Here is a 7,872-nt window from a genome sequence, read left to right on the forward strand (position 1 = left end):
AAGAGAGCTCACACTAGCACCTTGACAGCACACCTGAAAACTCTAGAACAAAAATAAGCAAATATACCCAAGAGGAATAGACAGCAAGAAATAATCAAACTCAGGGCTGAAATCAACCAAATAGAAACAAAAAGAACTATACAAAGAATCAACAAAACCAGGAACTGGTTCTTTGAGAAAATCAACAAGTTAGAAAAACCCTTAGCCAGATTAACCAGAGGGCACAGAGACAGTATCCAAATTAATAAAATCAGAAATGAAAAGAGAGACATAACAACAAAATATATCTTAAAAATAGTTATTCTGTTTGTTGACTATTAGTAGTTGAAAATATTAGAATCATGTTCCACAAACAACAACAACAACAAAAGAATTAAATCTTGGCTGAATATTTGATACTACAAAAAAACAAAACAAAACAAAACTAAACTAAACAAAACAAAATGTCCAAGTTATATGCTCATGAATTTGGAGGCAGGACCTGTGGAATTGGAAGATGAGGGCCCTGATTTTGTAGATAAATGAACTCATTCAAGGACAAGTCCATGACCCAGAGAACAGCTTTGCTCTCTCTGTATGCTTGCTGTCTTCTTGACATGTCATATCCATTGTGGTATTATAGTGCAAGAAGAAGGTCCTCACTAGATGCCACAAACATTTTGTGTTTGTGGACTCCCCAGCCTGAAGATCCATGAACTGAAAATCTTTTTTCTTCATTAAAAAAAATAATAAGTCAATCCAGAAACTGCACATTTTGTCACATCTGCTTATAATTTTAATAATATATGATAAAAGTAATATTTTTTAAGAATCAAATAAAATTCAGATTGGGAAAGTAAATAACTCAGTCCATAAAGTGTTGGCCACATATCAATGTATCACATGATGTGGGCTCATACCACCAACTATGCACCAACACACACAATAATAATAATAAAATACAACTTCTATGACTCAAGTGTGCTGCCTCGCTTTTGTTGTCTTAGCTCATAAGATGCTGGGGAAAGATTGTCATGAATTCAAGGGCAGCCTGGGCTACAGGTCTACAAAGTAAGATCTTGTCTGAAAACAAACAAATAAAAAAAACAATTAATTTAATTTCAGAAAAGTAACCAATGCATTTGTTTCTTCTTAGAAAGACATAGATACATTTGCTATAGCAGATGTCTCGTTTGCTGTAAATTCACTTTTACATGTGTGTTCAGTTCTGTTATTTGTTCATTTTATTCTTTATAGCAGAGATGGCAAACCTCGTCTATAAAAGGCCAGACAGTAAATACTTTCAACTTTCTGGACCATACATTCACTGTCCCAGTTACTCTGTTCTGTTACTGTAGCAGCAGCCCGGATAGTTGAAAACTCATGTGCATAGCCAAATGTGGGCCTGGGTATAACTGTCTCTTTTCTGTTCTAAACAGCACACACCTTGCTGTGTGGTGACATGGGATAACCAGGCATATAGTGTTTATTTTATGATCATATAGATTGATTGACATTTCTATATCCAATTAAACTTTTCCTCTGTAACTTGCATGCCTTGTTTCACTGTGGAGAATATAAGCCTTTTAATAATGGGGACTGTGGTGATTAATATTGATTGTCAACTTAATGAGATTTTAAATTACCATGGAGACAAATCTCTGGGCATGTCTGCAGGGGGATTATCTAGACTGATTGAAGAGAGAAGACTCACCCTCAGTGGGTGGTACTATTCTATAGGATGGCGTCTAGGATACACCGTGACCAGCTGCCTCACACTCCTGCTGCCATGAAAGATTGTAGCCTCGGACTGCTATCCAAGATAACCCTCCCTGTGTTTAAACTGTTTGGAGCAGATATGTTGTAACATGCAACAACACAGGAAGAGTCTTCCAGTACATCACATAAAACGTTCTAAAAGAAAGAACATGTATTTAAGCATCTACAAGATCCAAACTCAAATTCTTGCTTGTTATTAACCAGCTGTGTAACATGCAACAGTTCTTCATTCTGTGTCTATTTCATCCTCTGTGAATTAGGACATGGGGCAAAGATGCCATGAGATAATAATGTCAAGGATATAGGAACCCAGGAGCTGCAGCTCAGTCCTCTGTGTGGCCTTTCAGAACTGACTGTGGGCAACTGGAAGGTTTTGTCAAAAAAGCGACTCTACCAGATTCAGGCACCATTAGTGCTTTAGCTTTCTGAAGAGCGTTAGAGTCCAGAACTGAGCCCACAGACCCCAGACCAGCCAACAGATGTCCATCTGCTTCCTATGTGTCTCCATTTGGAAGTCTCTTCATTTCTTCCTGGTTATTTCCACCAAGACCTTACTTAGTACCAGGAGGCCTAAGCTAAGGCAACTTTCCTTCTCTCTGCTTCTAACCCTTTCCCCTCTCCTTCCTTCTCATTCTAGTGGGTCCACAAAAAGCTTTCTAGTTCAGAACCCTGCAGTGATCCAATCCCTCCATCTGATGCTAGTCACATGATCCTAACTTGTTGCTATTTTGTCAATCCTAGGCTTTGGCCCTTGTTTACTCCGTTATAAAAGGCTTGGCTGCTGCTTTCAGCTTGGCTTATTGCCTTCATAGCTACTTCTAAAACCCAGCAGCGGTATCTGAAAACAAAGGTGATTTGCAACAGATCCACTCTACGCATCAATTATTACTCTCATGCAAAATTCCCACCCATAGAACCATATAAGGATGTGTTATAATTAGTGTCTAATATCTGTCACTCAGGACCTGGGTCTCGGTGATGGCAGAGTATGATCTATAACTTTGAACTTCTGCTCATATCTTTGCATTGATGTCTCTTTTTTTCATTCTCTGTATGTTATAATTTATGAGGTTAAGAGTATACATAATTCAATATATCAGTTATTTCACATATCATACAAGCCGAGAAGCATTTGCCATATTAAAAATTCAGGTTTCTCTCAAACTTGTACTGATATAGCTAAAAATGAAATATAAATTGAAGCCTGAAACTCTTATAGACATTCTTGATGAAACTGTGAAAAAAAAAATCACAATTTTCATCTTAACAGTATATCTTCAGGTTAAAATGTTCTATCTCTGTCAAAGTTAGTGTTGCCATTGCTGTGATGATACACCATGACGAAAGGATATAGGGAGGAAAGAATTTCTTTCTCTCACAACTCCATATAACAGTTCATCAAAAGCAGTGAGTGTAGGACCTCAAGCAGGGCAGGAACCTGGAGGCAGGAGCTGACGCAGAGCCCACGAAAGAATGCTGCTTAATGGCTAATTCATCCAGTCTTGTTCAACCTGCCCTCTTAGAGTACCCAGGACCACCAGCCTAGGTATGGCACCACCCACAATGGGCTGGGCCCTCCCCCATTATCACTAATTAAGAAAATGCCTTAAGGCTTGTCTATCTTATAGAGGCATTTTCTCAACTGAGGCTCCATTCTTTCTGATAACTTGCTTTTGTCAAATAGACATAAAATTAACCAGCATAGTCAGTCTTTAAGCCTGGGTACATGCCTATAATCCCAGCACATGGGAGGCTGAGGCAGGAGAATCCATAGTTCAAAGACATCTTGACTACACAACAAGTTCAAGACCAACTTGGATTGCATGAGACTATCCCCCCCAAAATATCCTTGGGTTGGGGGAGAACTGGGAGGAGTAGAGAGGGGAGAAACTGTTGTCAGGATATATTATATGAGAAGAATATATACACATTTTTTTTAAAAAAATCCTTTAAAAGCCTTTATACTTTCTGACTGGTGATAAGCTACCATGTGCAACCTTACAAGGGCTGCACATGATATTTAACATAAAGAGTTATTTTCAATGTTTACTGATGAAGGAAATCGAAGGAGGAAATCTTCCTCCTCAAGAGCCCTATAATGTTACCCATGATTGATAACTCTTTTACTAAAAGATTTAGTAAAAGATTTGTTTAATATATACTTTAAAGTAAGCACTGTCATGAAATTTTGAAGTATTGAACGTTACTGACCCAGTGACTCAGATGGCAGAAGTCTACCATATTTCCCCACCAACCTTTGGGGAGCATGATACTGGAGAACAAAGCCTGTATCCAGTCAGCAAGTGTGGCCGTACAAGGTCCCCTCAGCTCCGTTCATCTTAGACTGTGTTACTCGTCCAGGCAACTATCCCATTCACATCCACCTATCATATTTGTTTGACAGCTAAGATGATGTGATAGATGCAGCTTGTCATTTTAAAGCAAGTTACTAGTTTATCACGGGCTTGAGGGGTAAATGCAGACTTAAGGCTAGTGTCTTTGGGGCACACCTGCTTAATGATGCAGTAATGGGAGGAATTTGTTCTACGATAATTACTGAGCTTTACAAGGAGTCTCGAGTGTATTTTTACAATTTATTATCTCCGTTGTACAGGATAGGAAGCAAGCAATAGCTTATCAAGGCTCTGTTCCAAGCTTCTTTTTAGTGCTGGCTGATTGTTAAGGCCATTATGCAGCTAGTACTTCTCCTTACTGAAGTTGAAAACAAACAAGATGCCCTTCAATATCCGAAGCTCTGGATCTTCATTCGTTTCTTTGAGATAATGATGGTCTACCCTCCAGGGTCGAGATCGAAGGTCACGCTGTCAAGAAATGAAAGGGAAAGCTTTAAAAGGATATTGGGTCGATGAGAGCAGTTCTCTGCCCCTTCAGTTTTCTCCTGGGGGTCACAAAAGAGAGAAAGTGAAATCTGAGAAAACAGAATCTTCTGGCACCAATGGGGGGAAAAAAATACACAATGTGGTATAGAGGCTTAAAGGGTCACTGAGGTCATTGCAGGTTGGGAGCTGCCAGGGGGAAGGGTGGAAACTTTGGTTTCAGTTTTGCTAAGATGGCAGAGTTTATGAGAAATAAAGATTCAAGGTAACCCATCGATGCTTAGGTATGTAAAAGAAAAAGTCTTTAGAGATAATCAATTCATGTACAGAAATTTCACTCTCATCGAGGCTGAATTCCCTGAGCACACTTATTCATGAGCTATACTGATTCTTTGGCTTCCAACCTTACCAAGCAGGCCACCAGAGACTGCTGAAGAAGATGAGCTAAACCCTGTGATAACTAGAGTGGCAGGTAATTAGAAATGTAAGTCGTGGGGGTGCAGGAGTGACAGATGATGCATTGTACATTAAACATAAGTGATACTTGGAGTGCACACGCCCTGGTTTGTGCTCTCTGGCTGGAGTCTGAGAGCTTCCAATGCACATATAAATATTGCTCCTGTCAGAGATCTGCCCTCAATGATAATGTCTACTCTTCATCGAGCACCTTCGCCCTGCCATTTATTTCATTCCCTGTTCATCTCAATTGCTCAGGGACTATTCTGTGTCCATTTAGTAAACAAGGAAAGTGAGCCTTGGAGAGATTTGGAAATCTGGCCAAAGACACAGAAATAAGAAGCTCTATGACCAGGTCCAGTCTAGGACTGTCAACATCAAAGTCTATGCACCTTCAACAATGAAGCGAATGGCTAGTGTTTGTCACAGAGTGATGTCAACAACATTTTTTTAAAAAACATTACAAGTTTAACCCCTATGTCATGGCTTATGTGTCATAGTCCCAGCACTTGGGAGGCAAAGGCAAGAGGATCTTTGGGAATTTGAGGACAGCTTATTCTACATACTATAGTCCAGGCCAACCCAAGCTACACTGTGAGACCCTGTCCAAAAACAACATAAAAAGACAAGTAAAGGTTATTTACTTTGTTGATAAGAAATCTGGTGTGATGTTTCAATGATTTCAGGGGGATGCTCTTAAAATTTTTTATTGCTTATTAATTGTGCATTATAATGAGTTTCACTATGGCATCCGCACACCTGCATTTATTATACCTTGTGTGTGTTGACTTGTGGGTAGGAACTATGTAGGGAATAAGTGCTTAAGAGCTGCATACTAACTCCTGCTCAAAAGTATTTTAGAAGACTATAAATTGTATTAAAATACTCATATAGACTATATTTGAAAAATACAAAAATTATTGAAATTGAGAACCAAGGGACTAGTTCTTTTGTTAAGGAGACTTGGGACAATGATTTAATTTCCTTCCTGATCCTGTGGCCCCATTTTCTCTCTACACAGCCTTCCTCCACCTCCTGGTCATAGAAGACTCTGCAGCTCATGTGCCCCTCTGGCTCTCTAGGACCAATTTTACAGTCTCTTGCCTTCCCCTGTAACCTCTGCCTGAGACATAATTTCCATTCTGAGAAACCAGGCCGTGACTAAGGCAGCAGCCTCATCTGCAGTGGGAATTGACTCCACAGAATTATGGCATGCAACATCAGCTAGATTTAGAAAGCACAGTGTCTGTCGCACGGGTTAGGAGTGTCTTTCTGGGAGTGCCTGGCTCTTGCTGAATTGACTTGTCCTGTGCCCTGCCCAGGACCTGACTTGTTCTTCTTGCTCAACTGTTGTTGTGATGCTGAGGAAAAATGAGGTCAGTGTACACATGGGAGGCTCTAAGCGTCACCCTCACCCTGGCTTTTCTCAGAAGCTAGTAGCTCACCCTTCAGTGACACATGGATTCTAAACAGTCATCCAGCACGCTGGCCTCTCTGTCCTCACTTTGGGGCATTCTGACTCTTGATTATCACTGACCAGCTGTTTTTAACAGGTTTTTAATTTATTTATTATTACTGTGCCCATTCCGTGGTCCACTTGTGGCGGGCAGAAGACAACTTTGTGGAGTCAGCTCTCTCTTCCACCTTTACATAGGTTCCACAAATCAAAATCAAGTTATCAGTCTTCCCAGAAAGCACTTTTATCAACCAAGCCAATTGGCTACTCCTGGACTATAGAAGGGGGAAAAGGCCTTGTGCACACAGAGAAGCATTGAAGAAGCCAGGAAAGTTAAACACACAGCTTACCTCTTCAATGGAGTGAGGGGTGCAGAAGCTCTTCCTGGATGCCAGGAAGGACGAACTTTTACACCTTGGTGATCCTTTGTTGTCCAATGAGACAGACTTTCTTCATACTTCCCGGCATCTACTCATCCCAGGTCCTCTTCTCCTAAATCCTGAGTATTGCTTTCAGACCACAAAACCCATTCTTATAAGCAATGTCGCTTGAGCTTTACAATAAAAATTAAGTGACTTCTGTTATCTTAGGGCCAGGCCAATCCTGACACCCACGGACTTTATTATGTTCACCTCAGTCAAGCTCTCTAGACCCTACATCTTGGGCAGTAGCTCTGAGTCAACAGAACCTATTCCTGTGAAGGAAGGCAGATGCGGCTTGCAAAGAATCTCAGTGTAAGCATGTGTTAACCTGCTGTGCACTTGGGGACCAGGTTGATTGTTATCGGGATACTTTTTTCCAAAGTGTGCTGTGCTCAAATATGGCTAAAGTAAAATGAACCGGGCCAGACCCTAGAAGCCCCAGGCCAGCGCTGGTTACGATAAAATCAGGCTATGCAGAGTTCTAGTCTAACCTCACTCTGCCTGGTTTTCCCTGCCTGCTGTAAAGCCTGCAGGGGAATCCCACTGACCTGCATATTCTCATTATAACCAAGTTGTTTAGGAAAACTGAGAACTAAAACTCACGCATACTCAAGGTTTCAAAAGTCCAGAATCAGTTGTTTTGCAGCTGACACCACCCCCTATGTTGTTATAGCCATTCTCAGTGTGTAGGTGGTACAGATTAAATGTCGCTAAAAAGTCCAGATCTCACATACTCCCAAATCTGAAACTCTCCAAACATAGACATGATGTCACCAGAGGAAAGGGTGGAATATGGCCCTTGGTAACCAGGGGCCACAGACAAACTGCAGACACACTAAAACCATGGTGTAAACTTATCTTCTGGATATGTGTATCAGGTCTCTATAAGACAAAATAAATCTCATGTATTAAGTCATGCCATGAACAACATTATATATATAAA

This window comes from Mus caroli, chromosome 8 (assembly GCF_900094665.2).
Source record: "Mus caroli chromosome 8, CAROLI_EIJ_v1.1, whole genome shotgun sequence".
Taxonomy (NCBI): domain Eukaryota; kingdom Metazoa; phylum Chordata; class Mammalia; order Rodentia; family Muridae; genus Mus; species Mus caroli.